This window comes from Lepisma saccharinum, chromosome 25 (assembly GCF_977018435.1).
Source record: "Lepisma saccharinum chromosome 25, izLepSacc3.1, whole genome shotgun sequence".
Taxonomy (NCBI): Eukaryota; Metazoa; Arthropoda; class Insecta; order Zygentoma; family Lepismatidae; genus Lepisma; species Lepisma saccharinum.
This window is the reverse complement of record NC_139253.1, coordinates 28,767,462-28,780,521: the sequence shown is the minus strand read 5'-3', so window position 1 is coordinate 28,780,521 and position 13,060 is coordinate 28,767,462. Positions and strand designations below refer to the sequence as shown.

At 35.7% G+C, this 13,060-nt stretch overlaps 1 long non-coding RNA gene across 1 annotated transcript; it reads right to left on the bottom strand.

Moving 5' to 3' along the window:
• Nucleotides 1-2,001: 2,001 nt before the first annotated feature.
• LOC145978660 (uncharacterized) lies at nucleotides 2,002-12,421 on the bottom strand. Its single transcript, XR_014440734.1, has 3 exons — nucleotides 12,347-12,421; nucleotides 6,807-6,948; nucleotides 2,002-6,166 (listed from the first exon to the last, which is right to left on the bottom strand). It is a non-coding gene; the product is annotated as an uncharacterized LOC145978660 (long non-coding RNA).
• Nucleotides 12,422-13,060: the final 639 nt, after the last annotated feature.

Here is a 13,060-nt window from a genome sequence, read left to right as displayed (position 1 = left end):
GCATGTTCAGACTTGCCAACTTCCAGCCGGGGCTCCGCATGACTATTGATGACGCATTGCATTAACGGTCAATGGACATCGTTCTTATATCCCTGAATATTTGATCTTTGGCGACGTTAAATATACTCTTTCTAACCCCGCTTTTGGGTGAACGTACAGAGAAAGGCTAGCCCATTGCCGGTCGCTGTCGCATAAGTAATTCAAAGAGAGAACCGGGAAATAGGATTGCGTTAAATTCTGTTAGGAGAAACTCGACGCACTAATTTAATATTTACTGCGGCAGGCACACAGATTTTACTGTTTGGAATGGCCTGTCTCTCGTAACGCACACACACAGTTCGTTTTCGCAGTATTTATCTCTCTGCGTATTCTCGCATCTGTGCCTGAATAAATACGCATAACTTGTTGCCGACACCTCTGCTTCACAGAGTTCATTGACATGGGTCCTTGGATTTTCGACCATGAAACTTGTTCTGTCGGGATTCAAAGTAGTGCTCAACTGCATCGGTACGCACCAGAGAAGCTGTAAAGCGCCCGGTCTCAAGAACTCTGAAAGCTATGGAGATAAACCTTGATGGATAAACTGGTATGCGAAACACTGCCGTGTGGCAACACAAATGATTCTTGTTCATCAGTATAACTTCTGCATCATAGAACATAATTTCTTAGGCAAAACAATATTGATATGTAATACCTCTCAGTTTTCATCTTGTTTGTTCTGGTTTAAAAACAATAAACATGAATTGATATATCAATAACTAAACTGCTGTAACAATGTATTTTAAGATTTCTACAGTATTTTATCTTCATACTGTCCATAACACTTTATATACATCATACAAAATGCAAAAGGTAACCAGTTGGCTTCTAGTAGTACTTTGGGACATTTGCAAATATGAATTTGTCTCACTGCTCATTAAATAGCAAGACTCAGTTTTCCATTGATATGTTCAATGAATTAGGTTATTTTAAGTCGCTTTTATGCCACTTTTTTTAATCGCCACGACGAGCATCAGTGATGATAGGTGGCACCGATTGGATTCCAAAACTGAGGGAGAAAGGTGTCAAAACTGGGAGGGGGGAGACAGTTTACTTCTCTTTGTAGATAAGTTTCAGCATAGTGCAGGGGTAAAATGGCAAAGGGGGTGGACAACCGTCCCCCACTCCCGCCTAATCGCCTCCACTGGTGGTGATATGATGATATTGATGAAGGGACACTCGCAGAAAACATCTATGCCCAGTCCGAGATTCGAAACAGAACCCCTGTTGTTGTAGCGCGCAGTGATAACCGCTCCGGTTTCCCAATAAGAAAATGGGGATTACCCAAGTACACGTGCTTCATGAAACCATAATTTATTAATTAATTTATTTATTATGATGCGCACAACAGGCATCTGCCCTTTTACAGTGCACAGTAAATTTCTTACATTTGGGGATTTATACACATTTCAAAATATAAAATAAAAATACATATAGAACTTTCATATATACATTAGTATTACCGTGGATAAAAAATGAATCAAATTTTACACAATTACATTCATATATGTATGTTTTGTATATTTAACGTATAAACCTTTTGTAACACAATTAAGCCTTGTTTCCATGATACGACAAAGTGAATATGCTGACCAAGGTAGACATTTATTTAATATAAAACATATAGTAAACGTAACGTTTCAACCTTCTAGCAAGGTCTTCTTCAGACTCTGTACCAAGTACAACTTAAACAAGGTACAAAACAGGACGATATATATACACACAAATTACCCCCTCCAGACACAAGACTATTAGAAAGTTGTTTTCCTGGAATATTCCAGCAGGTGGCCTTCCCATGTCAACTATACTTTCACCTAACGGGCGATTTAGCTAAACATTTTCTTTCATCTGGAAGGTGGTTGGACTCTTTATCTCACGCTCTTTTTCCTTTCTTTCTTCATTCTTCTTCCTTCTTCTCTCCTCTTTCTCTCTTGTCCTTTCCACTCTTTCTAACACCTTCTTCCATTCTTTGTTTATCCTTAGTCCCCCATTCCAGTTTGGCGATTTGGAATAAGGAGTATGGGGAAGACCACAGAGAAGATATGCAAAGTGCTTCGGAAAGCGGGCATTAAAACTTACAGGAAGGGAGGGAGAAGCATGTTAGGAATAGCAAAGAATGCAAACAAGAAATAGGAAAACAGAGAAGAGGAAGAGGAAGGGTTTATCTCCGAAGTGAAATGTAAAGAATGTCAAAGTGTGTACATAGGAGAAACGAAAAAGAGGCTGAAAGACAGGTTGAAACAACATAGGGATGATGTACGACTTAGGAGAGAGAGAGAGAAATGCGATATTTAAACACAATAGAGAAACAGGACATCACATAGATTGGGATGAGGCTAAGCAGATAGGAAGGGAGAAGAGAATACTAGTGAGAAAATGGAAGGAGACCAAGGAAATGAGAAGAAAGGTGAAGAACACACAATGAACTGGAATGGGAGACTGAAGATAAACAAAGAATGTAAGAAGGTGTTAGAAAGAGTGGAAAGGACAAGAGAGAAAGAGGAGAGAAGAAGAATGAAGAAAGAAAGGAAAAAGAGCGTGAGATACAGAGTCCAACCACCTTCCAGACGAAAGAAAATGTTTAGCTACATCGCTTGTCAGGTGAAAGTACAGTTGACAAGGGAAGACCTCCTGCTGGAATATTCCAGGAAAAGAACTTTCTAATAGTCTTGTGTCTGGAGAGGAGTAATTGTTGTTTATATATATCGTCCTGTTTTGTACCTTCTTTCAGTTGTACTTGGTTACAGAGTCTGAAGAAGACCTTGCTAGAAGGTTGAAACGTTACGTTTACTTTGTTTTATAATAAAATAAATGTCTACCTTGGTCAGCATATTGAGTTTTTCGTATAAACCTGTGTAGAATTTTTTTCTGCAGTAGAATATAATTTTGATAGACTACCAGTTTGCCACTCATACCTAATGTATGACCACAAGAACTAAAAATATCGCACATTTCGGAGATATTACGAAATATTTCACTACCGACAATGTAAGAGGATACGACAATACAAGAAATTGACAGATGGCTAACAGTATATCCGTTTAGGGTATCGTGGCATCCATATTCAATCGTTGCTATGGAGTAAAATAATGTTTAATTTGAAAAAAGTTACGCATGTAAATAAAATACACTAGGAAGAAGATACAAACACATACACACACGCACACACACATTTTTCATGTTCTCTCCTTGTACTTCATCAATTAGCTAATACTAACATTTAAGATATACATACAGGCAGAGACGTCTCCTGAACGCATGCGGTGCAAGCTGCGCATGCGTCAATTGTGGGAAAATAATTGTTACTTTCTTTCACTTCAGATCCAAGAAATGTAATATAAGCGTAGTTGAGCGCTCTCGTCTAAAATAAATACTTCTCCTATATGAAGAAATTAGAATGTAGAAATGCTCATTAATGTCGTCGCAGAGCAAGCTGTCCTTTTCCCCACAATTGACGCATGCGTTCAGGAAACGCCTCTGCATAGAGGTATACCCATAATAAAGATTTCGGTTTTGATTAAGTACTACAATTGAATCCATTAATAGTAACGTAAAGGACCACGGACATGCAGAAGTAATATAAACAAGAAATTACTAAAGCTAGTTGTGTTGAGAATTGAATTAATTATAAACAATCTCGTAAAACTGATTTATTTTATTCACCACTGTTTTTAATATACATTTTAAACGAGTGGTTTATTTAGGAATATGCTTCCATGAGAGACTAGACACCTTACATGAGACCATAAAATATTGATAAACCTTTACAATACATCCTCCATTATAAAACTATAAAGACAACAAAGTTACAACGAAATATGGATAGTCTGTGGTTATAAATGTAAAAATAGCTCTACAAAGGATTCTCACTCCAGAAAGTTAATTTTCATTCATGTTTAAATGTTCACAATTGACATTCCTTACGAAATAAAAAATAATTTGTACAAATTTATTCTTAATTGTACTTGGAGGAAATACGAATTTATGAATGTAATTCTGGTACACAATTCAGTATATCTGCTCAATAATGAAACTAATTTTTGTGTGTTTAAAGTGTGTCTTGTCCACATTTTAAGTTGAAACATGGTAATCGTATGCATAGGCAATTTAACTGTGAAAAACATTCATCTCTTATCTCAGAAGAAACATTCAGTCTTATTTTCTCATTGTAATAATACACAACAAAAATGTTTAATATATGCTGCATCACAGCAAATAAAATATGTATTGTTTTGATGCATTTGAAAACATTCAATATTATTATTAAACGTATATTATTGTAACATAGAAACAGTAATGCATAATTTGAATCTATACTCTTATATACATACATATTTATAGATCAGTCTTCAAAAATTACTTTCTAAGATAACTAATTACAGTTACTCATTTAAAAAGTAAGTTAGTCACTTCCATTGCATCAAAGTATTACCTTTTAGCTGGGACAATATTAAAACAACCTAACAACATGTATTGCATAGTGTTCATTTCCCACTTCAAATACAATCTAATAGTCACTAAACCATAAAATATTATTATTTACTTAAATATGAGCATAATCCAACTATGAACATTAATACATTGAATTAACAAATTTATCAAACCCACGTCATACACCGCACAAAAATTAAAGCTATATACACAAATACATAATAAATTCACACGAACGTAATAATTATCATTGTTATATAAATTGTATGTAAATGTACTGTTTATCAAAATAAATAATTTACTCAATTAGAGATGAGCACTGCAAATAAGAGACTGCTGATTTCCATTTAAAATTCTTCCCTTGAAAGGTACTTGCTTTTAAAATATCATTGGAGCAATGTAAACAACGGTAAAATAATTGTTAAGAGTTCCTGTTATTCACAAAGTAGTAACACTGACTTCCAAAGTTTAATACAAATATATTTGCCAGTATATATTGTGTTCATGAACATTTCGAGATCCTTGGAAACCAACTTATACCAACCACATTCTTGGTATTTAATCACTTCCGTGCTTACAAATATAAACCTACTTTTGTTTTAAAAACAATGTCATACTCTTACAAATGTTTGTATTTCAAGACATGTACTAATACTAAGAAGTGTATATATTAAAACACAAGTTCTGATAAACATTCTTAAACATTATAAACTATGTGCTCATAACTCCAGAAGCATATACTGTACAATAAGCACGAACAAACTTTGAAGTCGGCTAGTTTGTCTGAACCATAATTATTTTTTTAATTAATTTCCCGATTTAACCAAAAGAAAATCATTTTAAGATGACAGTTTGAAAAACTCAACAGGGTTAAAAATTAAGCTGTATTGAGTCAAAGTTTTGAAATCCAAATTTAAATTTGTAAAGTAGTTCTTTCATATCAAACTTTAAATGTGTGTTGCTTTCCTGTTGTTTTAACAAATTTATCAAAGGTAAACTTGCAAGATAATCAGTGAAAACTACATAATATTGGTGAGTAAAACCATAATAGTTAATTAAAAATTAAATTTAGTCGAAGATTGCAGGGTTCATAATAATGCAAATATTATTTAATCAAAACAATTTGAATATAATAATGCAAAATCAATTAATAATTACTGGATTATGGAAATAAACAATTTTGTTTACAGCACAACCATAATGGAATATATATAATGCATATATTTCCTTAAAGTATTTGTTTCACAAAGTCTTAAACATATATTGTATCTACTGAAGCAACAATGTACCTTAGACGAGAATGAACAATCTGTTACAAGCTCCGTCCCTTCGCCCCATTAAACGAACATTTGTAAGATTTGAAATTCAAATTGGGCAGGTCTACATCCACCAGGAGCTTGCATATACGAACGGTTCGCTTTCCAAGCGCGTACAAGGCTTCCAGTAAGAGTTTGGGTAACTCTGGCCTCAACAAAAATCAATGAACGACCTGACGTTCATTAAAGAAATTCCGAGAAATCATTGATTAAAAAGCAATCCTTTTAGATCCGGGGGCAAAAAATTTATAAGCAAACTCCTATTGGACATTCCGAAATGCAGCATAATAGAAGAGCATCATGTTTTGTAAGGCTCCTCTTTTGAAAGTTATTTTTTGGTGATGACGTCCCTTTCCACAGCCTGACGAATGATGTTTTACCTGGAACAAGAGAAAAATAATTTATTTTCGAATGATCTTTATTGAAATAAATATAAATGGATAAGATTTGTCTCCTGTGCGTCGCGTAGTGCCATGAAGACACACAGGAGATGTGGAATATGGGCTTCAGAGTCCAGACAATCTCGAACTTCACTACAGTGGAGCTGGTGTAATCAGCATCCTTCTCTGATTGCTTGTCTGACAGTCTCAGATTCGCTTATACAAGGACACTGACAGAAAAAACTCACCTAGAGCACCCTCTTCCATGAAATAGCATTCATAGCAACCAGATACCAGTCAGTCTGAGTTATTATTTAAACAAGCTGAATGAAACTATTGAATGGCGAATTCAGTATGTTACTACACATCGAGCATGTACAGCGTGCACCAATAGTTTCAGGACATTTTATAGTATAGGCAACCCAACATACACAAGGCGTTGGTGCGTTACATATAGAGTTAGGGTAAATTTCATGGTTGCCAGGACAACATAGAATAATAGTAAGATATTATACGTATAAAAATACATACAGTTTCATATTATGTCTCAGATTACAAAATACTTTGTGAAGAGAAATGGAGGTTATGTTTTTAGAATGAATGTAAAGGTAATTTCATATTTTCTGAAAACAATAATCACCTTTGTGCATTCTATCCTCGAAGCTTCTTTTGTGAATCAGTCGGGAACAAGCTCTCTTTATCTGTTCCCTTATGTATTTAGAATCACAAGGTTTATGGTGACCAAAAATTAGGTGAGGAATTAGAAGAATCAAGACGATCACCTGTAAAAACAAAATAATAAAAGTATTTAGAAAATGCAAATTTCTACAATCAATGTAAAGTTTAGCTTTATATCAATTAATGTAAGTTGTAATGAATTCATTTAGTCCCTTGTATATTAGAAGACTCTAGACTAGCTTACTATACTCGGTGTCGGGAATCTGTGGAGCAAGGCCGCGCGTAACGGTAGGGAAGGGGAGAAAGCAAATGGGCAGAACAACGCGGTGCGCGCTGCTGCAAATGATTGGTAGCTCCAGTCGTGTTTTCCTCTCCATGTACTCACTTCTCCTCTTACTCGTTCATTGGTCGAGCTCTCTCGAGCCATTACTTGCGCGGAGACTTGTTTTCATTCGCTTGCTGCTCCACATATTTACGGGACAGTGTGTGTAACTTTTATTCATGTTCCGTCTATAGTTGCACTATCCTGCAGAAATTCGATATTTTCGCATGAGCATTGTTTTTAAAGTACTTATGTTGAGGCCTTTCTGATGATGTAGTGGTAATGCTGTCCCATTGTTATCTAAGGGGTCAAGATTCGAATCCCGGTTGAGGCACATTGCATCATAGTTCGGATCCCACTTGAAACTGTAGGCGTAGCCCCGATTAGCCTTTCTGAGCATAAAGAGGACTTGAAACTCACTCATTTTGGCCATATGTAATATTTTATTTGTTTTCTGTTCATTTCAGAAATATTTGATTTATTTGTTAGTTTCAATACTGTTGTTTGTGTTGATTTAAATTTGTAATTTTTGCTGTATATTTGTTACACGCAATATCGGAAGCGGAAGTCATTTCCGGTTTATAAACATTTGTAGAACTGTTCAATCTTTTATTGATTCCTTTCCCGGGACAACAGTGCGAAAAAAGGAAAAAGTATGTTGAGTTGCGTGAGATGATGTTAATTTTGTGAAAAACACTGTTATGAAGGAAAAGCCGCAGATAATTGAAATGTGATTGTGTTTGTGAATATTGTTGTTATTTTGCAGTGATTGTTTAAAGGTAAAATATGTTATTAAATTTGTAAAATGGCAAGAAGCTATTTCTTTTTCAAATCGTTACGTCCTGAGAATGCTCAGTGTAGCATAACATTAAGGAGAGTCTCATAACTCCGCCGCACAGGGAGATTGGGTAGCTACCGTGACGTAGTGATCCAGTGGCGAACACCAGAAAGAAACGTCACAAACTGTAGGCCCAGCCCCGATTAGCCTTTCTGAGCATAAAGAGGACTTGAAACTCACTCAGAATACTTGTGTGGTTTAGAGATATGCCTTTAATTTATTTACAAATCTTCAAACCTAAACAAAATACACTGACTCATAGTAAAAATGAAATGATTTCTTTGAACAATGGTATTTATTGATGCATTCCATTCCATTCCTTGTCTCCATTTAACAGACTTTTATTATTCTGCTCCTTGCCATTGCAAAGTTTTATGCACCTATTGTTCAGTTGTTAAGGTCGGGGTCGAAATTCTTTTGAAGTCACTCCTCTTCATCAAAATCGATTTTTCAATGCAATTTCCATGAAGCAAGAATTTCATTACAAACTGATCGTTAAGAATTGCATACAATTTCTAAGTTGCAGCCGATTTTCATTCTTCGATACACGGCGAAAATTCCGAAAATTGCAATATTAGTGTAATGAAAGCTACAATAGGCTTTGTATCCTTTCTCACTCAATTAACATTAATTTTCAAGAGTTCAGTAACCTCTTGGGTACGTTGTGTTTATAACTATAGTAGCTATGTTCAGACTAATAGCTGTATGAACATTACTAACAGTGCTTTATTATTATACAATCTCAATTGAACATTGTCCATATATATATATTTTCACTACTCTACCAGTAACATGTATACAGTAAAGTAAATGCATCATCTAAAACAAAAACATGCATAAAAATGCATAAAATGTATCATTCGATGCATTAAAGTACAGATCGACATGGAAATAAATTCTCACTTGCATATGATGATGCACTTAGGGATTACCTTTACAAACAATATTTGGCAAGAGCCAAGAAAACATATTTTAGTGCAGCTATTGATACGTTTCTGGGACATCAAATAGATTTCATCTGCATTTAGTTTTGTGAATGTACTACGTTTAATAGTAAAGTCACTTCTTCTGTCTTTAGAACAACTATCTTTTTATCTGATGGTGGAAAGGTATGGTTGTAATTTAGGGATCAAGGGGTTATTTCTGGTGGAAGCACGTTTCACGACAATTGAAATCTAGGACTCCCAAGGAGTGGGAGGAGGCAGAGACGGCGCTACAAGGAGGCTAGGGGGGCTGACCCCCAAAACTGGTCGCAAACCCCCCCCTGTAGCCATCCTAGATTTTGGTAATATGGTAGATGCATTTCGAGCGAAAAGTAGAAGTAGAAGTTTACATTTTCCATTATAAAACTTCCATTGGGGCAAGTTCAATGTTCAAATACATTTTCAGGCTCGGTTAGATCGCAAGGTTACCTTATTCATGATGTGTTGAAAAATTAAATAGGGGGAGAAGAGCTTCAGATATGCCTGGATAACAGTGGCCACTGATCATTTATTTTCCTGTAGTTTACGGTTATTACAAGCATAAGAAAACAGTTTTTCTTAGTGTCTTACAGTTGTAGGATATTGAATAACATTATAGAAAGAAAAATATATGGGTCCATCGATTTAGTAGCATGGGAATGCCACGGTTAAACTGTAGTACCAATGACAAGAAATGGCCTATACGTGCTTAAAGGTAACGTCAAGAAAAGTTGCCAAAATTGTACTGCAAAATACTCCTGCAGTGTAAAGTTGAATCCGTATCACTGATCTATGGGATTGGGACCCGAAATGAAAGTGCAGAGCACTAACCGATAAGCCATGCCTGGGAAATTACGCAAAATAAAGGTTTTTCTACTTAACATGTAAAATACATGTAAAGGAGTGTAATACTTTTGTGAAATATGTATGAAAGTTACAAACTCACAGATCCTATAGCACCGCCTCAAGATGTACTGTAACAATCCAGATATTCCTTTTTTTCATAAGCTATTATTCTGTTCATATGTTTTTTAACTACCTGGATTAAAAAATAAAGGATGTAGATGCAGATTTCAGATAGACTGCAGCGTATGCTTAAAATTCTATTCTGCATTTTGCCACCACCACATTTTCCTCCTTGTCAGGTATATTGGTTGTAAGTTCTCACTTATCTAATTTGGTCTTAAAAGCTATACAGGTCTTAAAATATCTGGTTCTTGCATTTTATATTAATTTGATATCTAGTTTCAAGTTTGTGAGTCAACAATCGTGATGTAGTGACGTATTTATGATTTGCTGTGCTTATCATTATTTGTTTCTTCGTCGTCTATGCACTCCACAATTACCTTGTCAAGTACCTTGAAAAAGTCTCATATAGTGTATAGGAATTTATAATATATATTTTTATAAGATATTTAATCCAAATGATAATATTACCTGACCATCCTCTAAGACAGAGATCTATCTCTAAACGCCATAATCCGTGGAGATGGCATACGGGTTTAATAAACAAAACAAAACAAAAACAAAAACAAACAAACTAAGATGTCATGAAATTATTAATCTCAATTTGTTATGCTAAGTTAGTTATCTTACAAGGTCTTTAACTTTATATTTTCAAATGTACGACCTTGCAACATACCTTTACATTGATATTTTTTCTCTCACGGCCACTACTAGGTGTATTTCCTGAGTTACCGATAGATGACACAAACGGTAATTCTTTCTTTTTTACATTTGCTGATTTGGATTTCAAAACTTGTTTTCTTTTATCGGTATGAGATTGAACGTCATGCAGTTCTATCTCATTACACTAATGGATGATGAAAAATTTTTGATTAACGTTAGAAGCAACAGTAATTTGGTAAAGATAAGTTTTGATCAGTAACGTTAGACGCATTGGCGTAAGCAGGAATTTTTTTCTGAGGGGGCTGGAACTGTAGAGGTGGATAATACATAGCTGCGTTCTGGTGAGAGGGGGGATACGTTATAAAATATTTCATAATTACGACTTTTAACCTTCGGCTTAAAGGCCGTTCAAAGACAAAAATTTGTAATCGGGGATGATTTTAGAGCGGGGGTTTATTTACTACTTTGGTTTTACCCGAGGTCATTACTGCTTTCATTTGAAACTTGTGATTTACCCAAAATTTCTGGAGGGGCTCTAGCCCCATCAGACCCCTTCTGCATACTCCAGTGTTTAGACGCAACACTAATTTCACAAAGATAGGTTTTGATCGGCAATGTTGGAAGCAACAGTAATTAACAGCGAAGAGTTTACCTGCGAGTGAGACTGAGAAAAAAATTAGTGTATTACAGGTTATATATATAAATGGATAGATGTGTGTATATGTGTGTGTATGTTTGTTCCGGCATAACTCTCGAACGCCTGGAGCAATTTCAACCAAACTTAGTTCACGCATGACTTGCAATCTGGAGAGAAATACTGTGGGGGTAAGACACCCCTGGCACCCTCAGGCGTGGAGGTGGGAAAGGGGTGACAAGTAAAAATAATCGGAAACGGCCGATATTAGTATGGAATCCATAGTTTTCTGGGTCGATAAGATGAATCGTGACACTACGAATGCCGTTCAAACCCCTGGCACCCCTAGGGGTGGGGGTGGGAAGGGGGTGACATGTAAAAATAATCGAAAGCGACCGATATTAATTTGGAATCTATAGCTTTGGGGTCGCAGAGATGAATAGTGACACTACGAATGCCGTCCAAACCCCTGGCACCCCTAGGGATGGGGGTGGGAAGGGGAGTGACATGTAAAAATAATCGAAAGCGACCGATACTAGTGTGGAATCCATAGTTTTCGGGGTCGCTGAAATGAATATTGACACTACGAATGCCGTCTACGAATGCCGTTCAACTCCCAAGTTCATCACCTATCGGCATGGGGGGGGGGGGGGGGTGAAGAAAATGTAAAAAATGATCTACATGTGTGTCAAATCCATAGTTTTCGGAGTCGCTAAGCTAATGGGTGACATTCACGATGACAATTGAGAGAGAGAGCGACAGAGAGAGACTTGCAAGCACAGGCAGTCTATTAAGTAATGCGGAGTGGATTTAAGATCGCCATGTTTCTCCCACAGACAACTTTAATAGATGATTGGGATAAATAAATACCCGGGCAATCAGCTAGCATATATATATATATATATATATATATATATATATATATATATATATATATATATATATATATATATATATATAGTGTGTACATATGTATGCATGTATAACTGAAAATAGAAATAAAGAAAATTAGTAATTCATGAGCCACTGAAACTTACTACTGAAACAATTTCAATGATAAGGAACATACAACGTAAGTAGCACTTCTGTAGCACGTAGGCTATGTCTCAATACGCACCTTTGCATTCATACTGAAGGCTACCAAAGATGCCAAAGTCGGACAGTGAGAAATCTGCAGAGACTAGAATCCTAGATGGAATAGTCCGTGCGCACCCTGTTCCTGATTATATACACGAAGCAAACATTTTTTTTTTAAAAAAAAATGTCCTTTTACAAAATGGCTCCTGTACCGCAACACTGCATTGGAACCCACATCTATTGATCTAGAGACAGCCAATCACCACAGGGCATGATGACTTTAATAGTAAAAACCTTCTCGTTCTGTGATTATATGTCTAACTGTAGTGCTGATTATACTGGTCGATGGAATGCCTTTTTTCAAACAAGGAATGACATTAACCTTGAGCTTATGATAGAACAGAAGTGACATTCCTAGCAATGGCTTTATTCCCAGCTGTTAACGTCCTCTGGAACTATGTGCTAGGTTTGAACTTGAAACGTGACAATTTCACATTCCTATCCACCAGAATTCCAGCGAAATATAATGGATGGAAATAGAAAATTGAACAATCGAATTAGACCAAGTCAGATTCTCTTTAAAATCTTTCAGCATCACCTTAAAACAAAACATCATCCAACTTTTTTTTGAATAGCTTTCATTTCCTATATTTCTCTAAGACATACAACCAAAAGTTCAGTATATTTCAAACTAAATATTTACCCACGCCTCTCACCTGAAAATTATCGTTCTTTCAACAATTTCATTACTAAT